The sequence below is a fragment of the Myotis myotis genome, unplaced genomic scaffold (assembly GCF_014108235.1).
Source record: "Myotis myotis isolate mMyoMyo1 unplaced genomic scaffold, mMyoMyo1.p scaffold_m19_p_3, whole genome shotgun sequence".
Classification (NCBI taxonomy): Eukaryota; Metazoa; Chordata; class Mammalia; order Chiroptera; family Vespertilionidae; genus Myotis; species Myotis myotis.
Window position 1 is genome coordinate 162,198,650 of NW_023416335.1, and position 13,209 is coordinate 162,211,858.

Genomic DNA, 13,209 nt, shown 5'->3' on the forward strand with positions numbered 1-13,209 from the left:
GAGAAGCATTCCCGAGGCGGGAGTGAAGGCAGGGGCAAGGCACTGCTCTGTCTGCTCCCATAATACTGTATGGCCCAGGGCAGTGGTCGGCAAACTCATTAGTCAACAGAGCCAAATATCAACAGTACAACGATTGAAATTTCTTTTGAGAGCCAAATTTTTTAAACTTAAACTATATAGGTAGGTACATTGTTATTAACTTAATTAGGGTACTCCTAAGGCTTAGGAAGAGCCACACTCAAGGGGCCAAAGAGCCGCAGTTTGCCGGCCACAGGCCTAGGGCAAGTCACTTCACCACTCTGAGCCTCAGTTTCCTCACCTTAAAATGGGGATATTAATATGACCCACCTTCTCTGGTTTTTCGGAGAATTGAACAGCGGTGGAGTTGACTTGTACACAGTAGGCACGCATATTCTCCTCCTTGCTCTCCTTTTGGAGTCTGGCTTCCCCAAATGGCAGGAGTACTTAGTACAAGAAACACCCAGAGGCTCACCCCAGTGGGCAGGAAGCCCTGAGTGGTACCCCCATCTGACCATAGTCTCCAAGCACAGGTTCCCCTGTAAGAACCTTCTGGCAGTGGGAGTGCTTGGAAGGTTTCTCTCTCCCACCTGAGTGGATCACTACTTGGAAATGGGAGAACCATCGTGTTCTGAGCAAGTCCTTCTCCAGCAACTTGCCCACTTCGCTGTGGCTGGTGCAGGGAGGCCAGGTCAAGGCTGGAGCAGTGGGGCTGGGGGCAGGAGGAGTTGGGGTGACCTTGGTTGCTCCTATACTGCCCGGCAGGCAGGGCCAATGGGAAATACCCATTCAGCAGGACCCAGTCCTGTGCTCTGCGGCATCAGCCACCAGCGACTGCTCGTTTTGGTAACCACCTTAAATTATGAGCATACCATCCAATCCCCAGCACCCAGCAGGTCCCACGCAGCAGAGAATCTCTTCTGCATTCAAAACTCTCCAAAACAGGTCCCGCATCTCCACTCAGCCCTCATTCTAGGGGCCACATGCCTCTCCCCAGCCCCTGCCAATCCCCAGAAATCCTTTTTCCTAGACCTGTACTAACCTCCTGCTGCAAGTCTGAAGCCCCTTTCTCTCATTCTTCATAATGATCCCACGGGTCTCTCGCTTATCTCAAAATCACCTCTCAGGACCTTTACATTTCTCTTCTATACTCAAGGATTAGGCCAAAACAGAGATAAAGACACTGAGGCTTCAAAAATGGCACGAGGAGGAGAGCCATGGGACTGGCTTTGTCCTCCCCTGCCACCCTCCTCGCCTTCCTACCCCAGGAGTTCCTTCCGGATGGACTTTTTAAAGAAGCCACTACCTCCACCTCTTCTTTTTCTTTTTCCAGAAATCTAACTTTTGAAATACATTTTAAAAATATTTTGCCTGTGTAGGAGAAATGCATTTATTTGGACAGGAAGGATTTTTTTTTTATTTTCAAAGGCTCAGTTACCAGTTTTTCCATGAAGGCTTCCAGCCCACAGAGGTCTTTCCCTTCTATAAATACTTTGGTATAACTTGGCTTTATTTTATACTCTCCTGTTTTATAATGAAATAAAATATTTCATAAAATATATAATGCTAAAACATACCTGTGTGGCTGTGTGAGGTGGAAGGAGCACGTAGGTTCACGAGGCCTGAGATTGACAAACTGGTTCTACTATTAGCAACTGGGTAACTTCAGGGAAGTCACTCACCTTCTCTGGGCTTCAGTTCCTTCATTGGAAACATGAGGATGACAACATAACCATCTCACAGGGTAAAGAATGGAGCAAGGAATCGGGCACATAGCAGCAGACCTGCCATTTCCATACAGGACCTGGGGGAAGGCAGGCTGGGGAACTTATCTGTAAGCTGCACATACCAAGCACTCACCTGGCTTTGCCCAGCTGGTATGTTTATTTGGGGGCTTGAGGAGCTGCACAGATGATGGGGGCAATGTCACCTCCTAGTGCAGTGGTTCTCAACCTTCTGGCCCTTTAAATACAGTTCCTCATGTTGTGACCCCAACCATAAAATTATTTTCGTTGCTACTTCATAACTGTAATGTTGCTACTGTTATGAATAGTAATGTAAATATCTGATATGCAGGATGGTCTTAGGCGACCCCTGTGAAAGGGTCGTTCGACCTCCAAAGGGGTCGCGACCCACCGGTTGAGAACCACTGCTCTAGTCCATTACAATGTCCAGTACCTTTCAACCCCCTTGTGGTCTCCTTGACTCAAGTCACTCAGCTAGTCAGTGGCCATGACAGAACCACAGCCCAGGTCTTCTGACTTCCAGACCAGTGCTCTAGTTTCTACCCACCATCTTGTTCCTGCATACCTTAGCCCCTCCTCTTTCTACACAAATTCCAGTAACTACCACACAGCCCCTATTGTGGATAGGAAAACTGAGGAAAGAAAAGGTCAGCTATGTGCATGGCTCAGGAGCTAGGACTAGAGGGGGAAGACAGATGCCCTCGCCAGTACTGTCCCACATTATGGAAAATTCCTAAGGGAGAAGGACAAGATTGTGCTACAGAAAGCTGGTTCCTAATCTGATGGAAGGCAGGACACAAGAGTAGTTATGAAACCACTGCCAGAAGGTCCAAGAGACAGCCTCCCAGAGACCTCAAGCTAGCATTGGGGTGGGATCTGGAGGGTTAGTCTGAGAGGCCTTCCTGGAGGAAGAGGACATGGCGCACAGTGTGAAGGGGGCGGGACCCCGCGAGACTGGAGGGCTTTTTTGAATGCCCCTACATTTGCTCTTCCCTGGTTGCCATGGAAGGCACCAGGGCCAGCTCGAAAAAGTGGCCAAGGTCACCAGGCTGTAATTAATGCCAAGATTTCCTCTAAATCCAAGTCGGGCCCTTTAATAATAACAAACAGAAACCCTCTGTAACTACTTAATTACAAAATCAAACACGCTCGTTATAAACAAAGGCAAAACGTGAAAGAACTGCGTGATTTACGATGTGAGAGGCCGGTAATCCACTCCCAGAGGAGTCGAGTTTGGTAATCTGGTGTCTGCTTCCAGATTTCTCTCCACGCCGCCAGATCCCATCTGGCGCGCCGGGCCTCCCGGGGGAGCCGGGACCGGAACGCCGGGCCGGAACTAAAAGGTCTGGGCCCCACTGCAGCGCCGGGGCCTCGGCCTCGGCCGTGTCCCACGCCACGTCCTCGGGGGCGGCTGCTCAGCCCCACGCCAGGCCGGGCTGGGCGGGCTGGAGCCGGGGAAGCCTCTACGTCACGAGGCTGACCCGAGGGAGCCCGCGCGCGCGGCTGTATTCCATTACATCACCCGCCGGCGCTGAGCCCGGCGCAGGGCAAACACCCGAGCAAACCATTGGTCGCCCTTCCAGCCAATAGCACGAGGATATGCAAATAAGCCAGGAGCGCCCGCTTCCTTCGGGTCTGCTTTTAGCTGATGGACGACGCTGGGAGGACGGAGCGCCCTGGGGTGCGGGAAGAAAGGGGTCCCCGAAATCCGTCAGGGGCTGATTTGGGATTGGCCATCCCAAATCTGGTCCAGCCAGTCCAGAAAGAAATGGAGCGTGATGAACTGAGCTGCCTTTGCAGTTAGACGCCGCATTTGGGAGATTCAGGTTAACCAAAGAAGTGGTGCAAAAATTATTTAGGTCAACTTAGGAGACGGAAGAAATAAGAAATAAAGAGATCCAGCCCTAGCCGGTTTGAGATACAGAAAGCTGGAACGTACTTTTTGTTTGTTTGTTTTTTAATATATTTTTATTGATTTCAAAGAGGAAGGGAAAGGGAGAGATAGAAACACCCATAAGAGGGGATCGTTGATTGGCTGAGTTTCCTGCACGCCTCCTACTGGGGATTGAGCCTGCAACCTGGTCATGTGCCCTTGACCAGGATCGAACCTGAGATCCTTCAGTCTGCAGGTTGGCGTTCTATCCACTGAGCCAAACCGGCTAGGGCTGGGATGTACTATGGAGAACAACTAGGCCAACCCTCTCACTGGGAACACAGCAAAGAACATATCAGACATAGCCCCTGTCCAGACTCACAGCCCACTAGGGGAGACTAATGTTAAACCATCTTGCATTTAAATAAGTATTGAGTGCCATAAAGAGAAAACGAAATGCAGGATGCCAAGGAGATGTTTAATGTGGAGCTGTCATTCAAAAGAGGGATGGTGAATAAGGGATGTTTCTCCAGGGAAGTAATTTTTCAACTAAAGAATAATTGTCTTGCGGGGGGGGGGGGGGGGGGGGGAACAGTATACCGGAAAGCCCAGAGGTGGGAAAGAGCTTGATTCATTCAACAGCAGAATAGGCGAATGAGTAGTGGCCAGTGACTAAGGGGGTGTTGGAACATAACGCTAGAGCAGCCGTGGGGAAACTACGGCCCGCGGGCCGGATCCGGCCCGTTTGAAATGAATAAAACTAAAAAAAAAAAAAAAGACCGTACCCTTTTATGTAATGATGTTTACTTTGAATTTATATTAGTTCACACAAACACTCCATCCATGCTTTTGTTCCGGCCCTCCGGTCCAGTTTAAGAACCCATTGTGGCCCTCGAGTCAAAAAGTTTGCCCACCCCTGGGCTAGAGAGTGGTGCCAGGCCAAATCCTGCCAGGTCATGTGCCAGACACTGTGCTAAACATTTTCCTTGCTTTGCCTCTTATCCTTTTTCCAACAGCCCTATAAGGTAGGTTTATACTGAGGGAGCTGAGGCTCCAAGAGGTTAAATAACATGCCTGGTATCACACAGCTGAGAAATAAAGCATGGATTTGTATCCAGGTCCATATGACCTCAAAGACTGGAGTCTGAGGTTCAGAGAGGTGAAGTAATTTGCCCCATTTCTCAAGGCTTGCAACAGAGTTGGGGCCCCCAGAGAGGCCTGCAGATTATTCACTGGGCTGTGAAAAGAGCCCTCGTGAAAAGGGTGAGAGACAGGAAGGCGGAGAGAGAAAGGGTCCCCGCTGTGCAAGCCTTGAGGTTTGCTAGAACTTGGGGTTTGCTGAAGTGAAAAGAGGTAGAAGTTTATAAACATCTGTCTCTAGGGGATTGCTGCTGGCCAGCAGCTCCTGCCCTAAAGCGGTGGGGCTTGGCCAGCCCAGACTGCCTGGATTAGCTGGATCTTTTGTGCTATGCCAGTTGCCAAGCAACACCATCCTCCTGAGCTCTCACCGCCGGGAACAGCTCTGGTTACTTGTGACAACTCCCAGGAGAACACCTGGAGAGACCTGGAGGCAGGCAGGAGGCCGGAGAGAGGCCACGTCCTTCCCCTTACAGGTTTATCGGGCAGTGGGATGGGTATCCCTTAGCTCTCTGGTGTGCCTTTGAACCCGTCTCCCCTGTGCCTGCACTGTGGGCTCAGAAGCCTGGGGCCCATAGACACACAGGACAGCGGCAAAGGCATGGGCAGAACCTCGGCACAGGCAGGGCCTTCCAGGGAGTTTGGCTGCAGAAGATTGGAAGGAAATCCCGCCTCCACATCTGAGGCCCAGGAAGAGCAGCGTGTGTCTGTGTGGGGCCATCCAATCGTCCATGGAGCAGGGACTGTCATCAGGAAAGCGGACAACTCGTCTGCCTTCCATTGCTCTTCCGTAAAATGCCCAACTGGGGATGGGGGAATCTTACCTGCCATAGAGCCACAGAGTAAACAGGCCCTAACTCCCTGGCTGTGCCTATTCCACTGAAGGACTGGAAGGGGAATAATTCAGTGATTTAATTGTTAGGTAATTTAATTTTTTTCTTTTTTAAATAAATTTTTATTGTTGAAAGTATTACATATGTCCCCCTTCCCCCTCTCCCCCCATTGACCCCTGCTAGCCTGCCCCTGCCCCCCACCCCAGGCCTTCAGCACCCTATTGTCTGTGTCCATGTGCCATGCATATATGCATACAAGGTCTTTGGTTGATTACCTCCTACCCATCCATCCTCCCCCACCTTCCCTCCCAGATTCCGCACTCTGTTCCATGCTTCCGTGTCTCTGGATCCACTCTGCTCATCAGTTTATTTTGTCACTTAGATTCCACATATGAGTGAGATCATGTGATACTTGTCTTTCTCTGACTGATTTATTTCACTTAGCATGATACTCTCCAGGTCCCTCCATGCTGCCTCAAAGGGTAAAAGATCCTTCCTTTTTAGAGCTGCATAGTATTCCATGGTGTAAATGTACCACAGCTTTTTTATCCACACCTCTACTGATGGGCACTTGGGCTGTTTCCAGATCTTAGCTATTGTAAATTGTGCTGCTATGAACATAGGGGTGCATACATTCTTTCTGATTGGTGCTTTGGGTCTCTTAGGATATATTCCTAGACGTGGGATCACTGAGTCAGTTCCATATTTAATTTTTTGAGGAAACTCCATACTGTTTTCCATAATAGTTGCACCAGTTTGCATTCCCACCAGCAGTGTACTAGGGTTCCCTTTTCTCCACAGTCTTGCCAGCACTTGTCATTTGTTGATTTATTGATGGTAGCCATTCTGACAGGTATGAGGTGATATCTCATTGTTGTTTTAATTTGCATCTCTCTAATGATCAGTGACTTTGAGCATTTTTTCGTATGTCTTTTGGCCATCTGTATGTCCTCTTTGGAGAAGTGTTTATTTAGGTCCTTTGTCCATTTTTTAAAAAATATTTTTATTGATTTCAGAGAGGAAGGGAGAGGGAGAGAGAGAGATAGAAACATCAATGATGAGGGAATATCATTGATTGGCTGCCTCCCACACCTCCCCCGCCCCCCCCCGCCCCACTGGGGGTTGAGCCCGCAACCCGGGCATGTGCCCTCAACTGAAATCGAACTTTGACCCCTTCAGTACACAGGCTGATGCTCTACCCACTGAGCCAAACCAGCTAGGGCTGCCCATTTTTAAATTGGATTGTTTGTCTTCCTTTTGTTAAGTTGTATGAGTTCCTTCTATATTTTGGATATTAACCCTTTATCTGGTGTATCATTGTCAAATATGTTCTCCCATGCAGTGGGCTCCCTTTTCATTTTGTTGACAGTTTCTTTTGCTGTGCAGGAGCTTTTTATTTTGATGTAATCCCATTTGTTTATTTTCTCCTTAGTTACATTTGCCCTAAAAATTTTTTTATTGATTTTTTTTTTTTAGAGGGAGGAAGGGAGAGGGATAGAAACATAGACTTAGAAACATTGATGAGAGAGAAACATCATTGATTGTCTGCCTCCTGCACACCCCCTACTGGTGATCAAGCCCACAACCCAGGCATGTGCCCTGACTGGGAATGGAACCAGGGACCTCTTGGATCCTGGGTTGACAATCAACCACTGAGCCAGACCAGCCAGTCATAACTGTTAGGTAATTTAAAGCATTATTTTATATTTTTAAGAAGGGGATTTTTGTGTGTGCAGGTGTTGTTGTGTGTGTGTGTGTGTGTGTGTGTGTGTGTGTGTGGGTGTGGGTGTGTGTGTGTTTGCACTAGGTATCTTAAAGGCACAAAATTGGTATGGTCATAATCATAATTCTTTTTTTTTTAATTTTTTAATATATTTTATTGATTTTTCACAGAGAGGAAGGGAGAGGGATAGAGAGTCAGAAACATCGATGAGAGAGAAACATCGATCAGCTGCCTCCCGCACAACCCCCACTGGAGATGTGCCCGCAACCAAGGTACACACCCCTGACCGGAATCGAACCTGGGACCCTTGAGTCCGCAGGCCGATGCTCTATCCACTGAGCCAAACCAGTTAGGGCCATAATCATAATTCTTAACATGTGACCACCATGTGCTGGGGGAACACCCTCCCACGCCCGGTGGGCTGCTCAGGGGCTCTCCGCTGTGGGCGGGGTGTGTGCCAGGTGTCTGGAGGAGGCATCCAGGGGCCATGAGTGAGGTGACAGAGTGGGCTGCAACATGAGAGGTGTGGGCACGGGAGTGGAGTGCAGCCCTGGAACAATGGAGCCTGCAGCCTCCAGGGCCCCCCAGCACACCCCCAATTTCTCAGGCTCCTCGTGCTCTCTGTGGGGTGCTTAGCAGAGGACCCAGAGGAGCCAAGCTCCCAGCTCTCCCTGGTGCTGGCTGCAGAGACCCCGGCGCACCTTTCCTGGGCAAGGCCTGGGTTCCCAGCACCCAGGGCGGCTGCCATGGGTGCGGGGTGGCTGTGAGCTGCCTCGGCCACTCGGGCTTGGGCGTGGGATGATCCCTCAGACACTCGCACCATAAATGTCCAGACACAGACAGGCCAGGGAGGGCCGGGTAACCCGAGCTGCTGGCAGGCCTTGGGTCACTTCAGACGCGATCAGCTGATGCTCCCATGCTCCCGGGGCCCATTCATCATGCCCCCCGCCAGCCCAGCACTGCCCGGCTATTTCCAGTCTCGGGAATGAAGCAGCTTATGTAACAGGCTGGAAGGCAGGGGCTGGATTAGGGGCACTGTGGCAAGGGATGGGGCCGCTCCCATCTCCCACAGTCGGCCAGGCCCTCGGAGCCCTGTTCTACCTGTGGAGACGTGGGGGCGGGGAGCCACACACCGGGTGGAATCGCTGCCACAGCCTGGTGCCTGCCAGCCCCTCCTCTCTCCCAACCTGGCCCAGAAGATGGCCCAGCCTCCTTCCCCCAGGAGTTGGAGGCCACTGAGTAGCTTCTCCTTTGCCCAGGCAGCCCTGCACAGCCTCCGCCTCTCTCCCTGCCCTGACCCTCAGAGGAGGAGGCACTGTGCCTGCTGCTGGCCCCTCTGGGAGAAGCCTGCGCCCACCTCTGCTGCCCTTTCTGACTCTGGCAGGGACTGAGGGGTTTCACCGGGTGGTTAAGCAGGGACCAACTACACTTACTCCCTTGTGGCTTTCGGCAGGCTCTGTCCCTGCTGAGCCTCCGTTTCCATCTGGGAAACGGGACAATATCTTCTTTGCAGTGTGGTTGTGGCACGAGGGCCTGGGAGCCCATTCCAGGCGGCGGGATGCAGGGTGTGAACCTCAGCCCTGTCTGTGAGCCGTGGGCAGGGCATTCACGCTCTCCGTGCCTCAGTTTCCACGTGTGTAGGTGGAGCCAGTGATGCCACCGAGCTCCCTGAACTGTGAGAGTCCCGTGAGTCTCCATGCATATCGCTTACCCAGCGCCTGGCACGGGGAGTGCCCCTAAGTGTGGGTATAATTAGACAATGTTTGGAGGCCACGTGCCTCAGCCCTGGCTCCCAATAAGCCCTTGGTGAAAGGTGGACGTTATTTTTAACTTCTTTCTCCTTCCCTATCTTAATCCTCTTTGTAAACCCACCTTCATTTAGCCGTGCAATTCCTTTTAAGTGCCCTCTAATCTCTCCTCTGCTGCTGTTAATCTGCTGCCACTACCAATAAAGGCCTGCATAAATCACATTTGCCTGGTGTTTACATTCACAGGATATTTCACATGCCCTCCTGCCTGGGCCTCACAGCAGACCTGTGTCCGCAGCGCAGCAGCTCGGGTCCTTGCTCTCATGTCGTGGAGCCGGGACAAGATGGGAGTGTCCGGAGCATCAGGCTGAGGGGCGTGCCCAGGACAGCGGTCAGGGTATTCCGACCTCGGCCACGGGAGCAGGAGGCCCGGGGGATGTGACCAGGGCATGCCAGCTCCGCGCTGCCAGGGCAGATTAGCGCGGGGGGCCCTCCTGCTTCCGGCCCGGCCCGACTGCGCGCCCACAGAGTGGGAGGAGAGAGGCCGGTGGGGTTTATAAATATCTCCCATCCCAGCACCGGCCCAGGAGACCCCAAATGCTGTGGGGTGGTGCCCTCTACTGGATAGAAAGGGCCTCTACTGGGCCGCTGCCTCTGAAGGGAGAACAGGGAGAGCTGGGTTTATTCATATTCACACAAAAATCTTTCCCCGGCCAGGCGGTCTTCTAGGAACCACAGAGATGAGGGGGGGTGGGGGTGGGGGCTCAGAAAGTCCCTACTTCCATGGTGATCCATGGGGCGGGGGTGGGGGGGGGATATAGATAAAACATATACCATGTAATGCCATGTAACAAGAAGTGCCATGCAGGAAAACTAGAGCAGGCGAGTGACTAAGGAAGGATGAAGGATGCTAACTACCCAGGAATGTAGGTAGGACGCCAGGTAAGCGAGGGAAAGGACCTTCTCTGGGGAAGGCAGAGGATGGGTTGGAGGGCGCTGAGAAGGGGACATCCTGGGTGCCCTGGAGGAATAATGAGACCCATGTGACGGAGAGCAGGGTTGGGGAGAAAGTAAGTTCAGGGATGGAGGTTGCTCCTTTCTTACTGTGGGGGTGCAAAAAGTAATTTTTATTTTAAAAAATATATATTTTATTGATTTTTTTACAGAGAGGAAGGGAGAGGGATAGAGAGTTAGAAACATTGATCAGCCGCCTCCTGCACACTCCCTACTGGGGATGTGCCCACAACCAAGGTACATGCCCTTGACAGGAGTCGAACCTGGGACCCTTGAGTCTTCAGGCCGATGCTCTATCCACTGAGCCAAACCGGTTAGGGCCAAAAAGTAATTTTCCTCCCACCTTCTAAGTTCTTCTACTGAGCTAATAATCAAATCAACATGAGATAGATTAACAGGAGAAAACTGTCCAACATTTTTTTTTATAAATAATTTTTAATAAAGCATCCAGCACACAAAGATAACCGAATCTAACATTTATTAGGGCTGTACATGCCAGCGGTGCTCTGAGGCCTATGAGCCGGGAAGATGCATCCGCGGTCAAGGTTTATGCCATTTTGGACAAAGGAGAAGGGGGCGCTGTCTGGGGCTTCAAAGGGAAAGCAGGCGATTCACAGGGAGATGAGAAAGTGCTAACAGTTGGGAAGCAGATTCTTGCTGGGCCCTCAGGAGCAATGGGCCCCGAGGGGAGTCCAGCCAGCAGGCCTTGCCAGCTCTCCCTGTCTGCCCTGCCCCATGGAGTTCATATCGGGATGCTAAGGGGATGCTCCCTTCCTTTAAGCAGGTTTTTCTACCTGAATTTATTTAGGGGGGGAGGTTAGAGGAGGGGGGGGGGGCAAAGTTCCTTCTGTCTCTTGTTTCTTTTTTAATTCATTATTTTCTAATTACAATGGACATATATTACATTACTTTCAGGTGTACAACATAGTGATTAGACATTGATATAACTTATAAAGTGATTACTCTGATAAGTCTAGTACCCGGCACCATCTTTTGTTTCTTAATGACAAGCTTAACATCAATACCTCAAAAGCATATTTTAGGGTGGCAAACTGTGGGCCCCTTCATTACTGTTATGGCACCCGTAGACGGAGAGGCAATCCTGTGGTGAGAAGAGTCCTGCTCAGAGTGCAAGCACATTAACATCCACTAACAAGGCCTGGGCCTGAGCCGGCTCTGTCCAGGGATTAGCACGGCCTGAGCAGGGGGGATTCCTGGCATCACCACCGTTTTGCAGAGGAGGGAACTGAGGCTGTGAAAGGTAGAGGCTGTGTGGTTTGCCCAAGGACAGAAAGGTAAAGTCACAGAGCAGGGACCCAACTCTGGGTCTGTCTGACTCCAGAATCCAGGCTTTTCATCACGAAGTGTGCACTTGGAGAGGAGAAAAGGCAGGACACAAAACAGCAAAGAGGGAGGCAGTAAATCAGAAGGGGATGCTCTCGGGGATGAATCATGCCCTCTCTCCACTATGGGCCCGGCCCGGGTGAAGATCATTTACTCCCGGAAGGCGGAAGAGAACGCCCTTAGTATTTACACCACCACACCCGGCGCCCAGACACTCCCTGGGGCTTGCGAACTGCCTCCCTTCGCTTTCCTGCGCTAGGTCTTCGCGACTGCCTTTCGCTGGGGAGGAACCCCAGCCTCAGGGAGGCGGGGACTCAGAGAGCTTGCAGTAGAGCTGGGACCAGGACCGACCTCTATACATGGCGAGACCTCCGGGAGTCCGGTCAGGGGAAGAAGAAGGATAGCAGCCCAAGAAGTCAGGAAAGGTCTGAAACCAGGCAACCCAGAGGGCAAGGCAAGGACGCCACGGCGACGACGAGATGAGCAGTTCGCGAGTCTGCCCAGCAGAGGGCGACATCTCCCCAGAGCTCCGCAACCCTATCGGGAGACCCTGGAAGCCAGGAGGAGCGTGGGGTTCCTCGCCCCAGTTCTGAAAGTCGGGGCGTGGGGATGTGGTGGAGCAAGGGAGGGAGGGCGGACCCGCAGGAGAGGTTGCCCGGCGGGGACCGTGGTGTCTGTCTGCTGAGGCGCCGCGGCTGCGGCCTGCAGAGCGAGCTGGAGGTGCTGGTAGGTGTGGGCGCCGCAGGTCCCGGCGGGGGGCGGCGGGGTGCAGATGTCTGTGGGACTTCCTGAAGCGGCAAGACTTACTGCTGCGGAGAGGCGGTTACTCGCTCGGGCTTTGCCACCTGCTCCCCTCCTGGCTCCCAGACACCACCCGGAGTCCTCATTTCCACCCCCGCCCCAGCTAAGGCAGCTGCGCCCCCAGGCTGGAACCTGCCTCTGCAGTGTCAGCCCTCAGCCTCAGATCGGGCAAGGGTGGGAGGGGTGCCGAGCTGACTCCAGCTCAAGGGGCTGCGCCCCCCAGCACCCCTAGTCTGATCTCCCCCTGCTGACCCCCCCAATACTGGTCTAGAGAAGAGCCCCTGCTCAGCCCAGCCTCCTCTCCCCTCCCCTCCCCCTGGAGCATCAGCTACCCCGCAAGTCCTGGGTGCCTGGGTTGTGTCCTGACCCCTGACTCCAACCAAGGTAGGGGCATGGATGTGTCCGAGGGGATCTCCTTGCGCTCCAGGAGCTCCCAGGCTGTGGGGGTGATGGCCACCACACAGCTCAACGCTGACACCACAACCCAAAAGTGGTTCTGTGTCAGTACGGGGCACCGGTCCTCAGCTCCCCGACGATGAGATGACAAGGGTACGGATGTCAACCTCAGCAGGGCCTGAGTTCTGGCAGTATTTGGAGTCCAGAGCTCTCTAGAATAATCTTCATTCCACATCCAGTCCATAAATCCTTATTGAGCATCTGGGGTGTTTTTATTTTATTTTTATGTTTATTTGATTTTAGAGAGAGAAGAAGGGAGAGAGAAAGAGAGAAAAACATTGATTGGTTGCCTCCCATACGCACCCAGACCAGAGATCGAACCCACAACCTGGGTATGTGCCCTGACTGGGAATTGAACCTGCAACCTTTCAGTGCATGGGACCACATTCCAACTAACTGAACCACACTGGCCAGGCCTGGGGTGTTTTTAAAAATACCAGTGCTCCAACCCACCTCCGAATTCCCGAATCAATCTTAAGGGGAGGGATGGGCCCCACCTACTGTTCAATGTCTATAG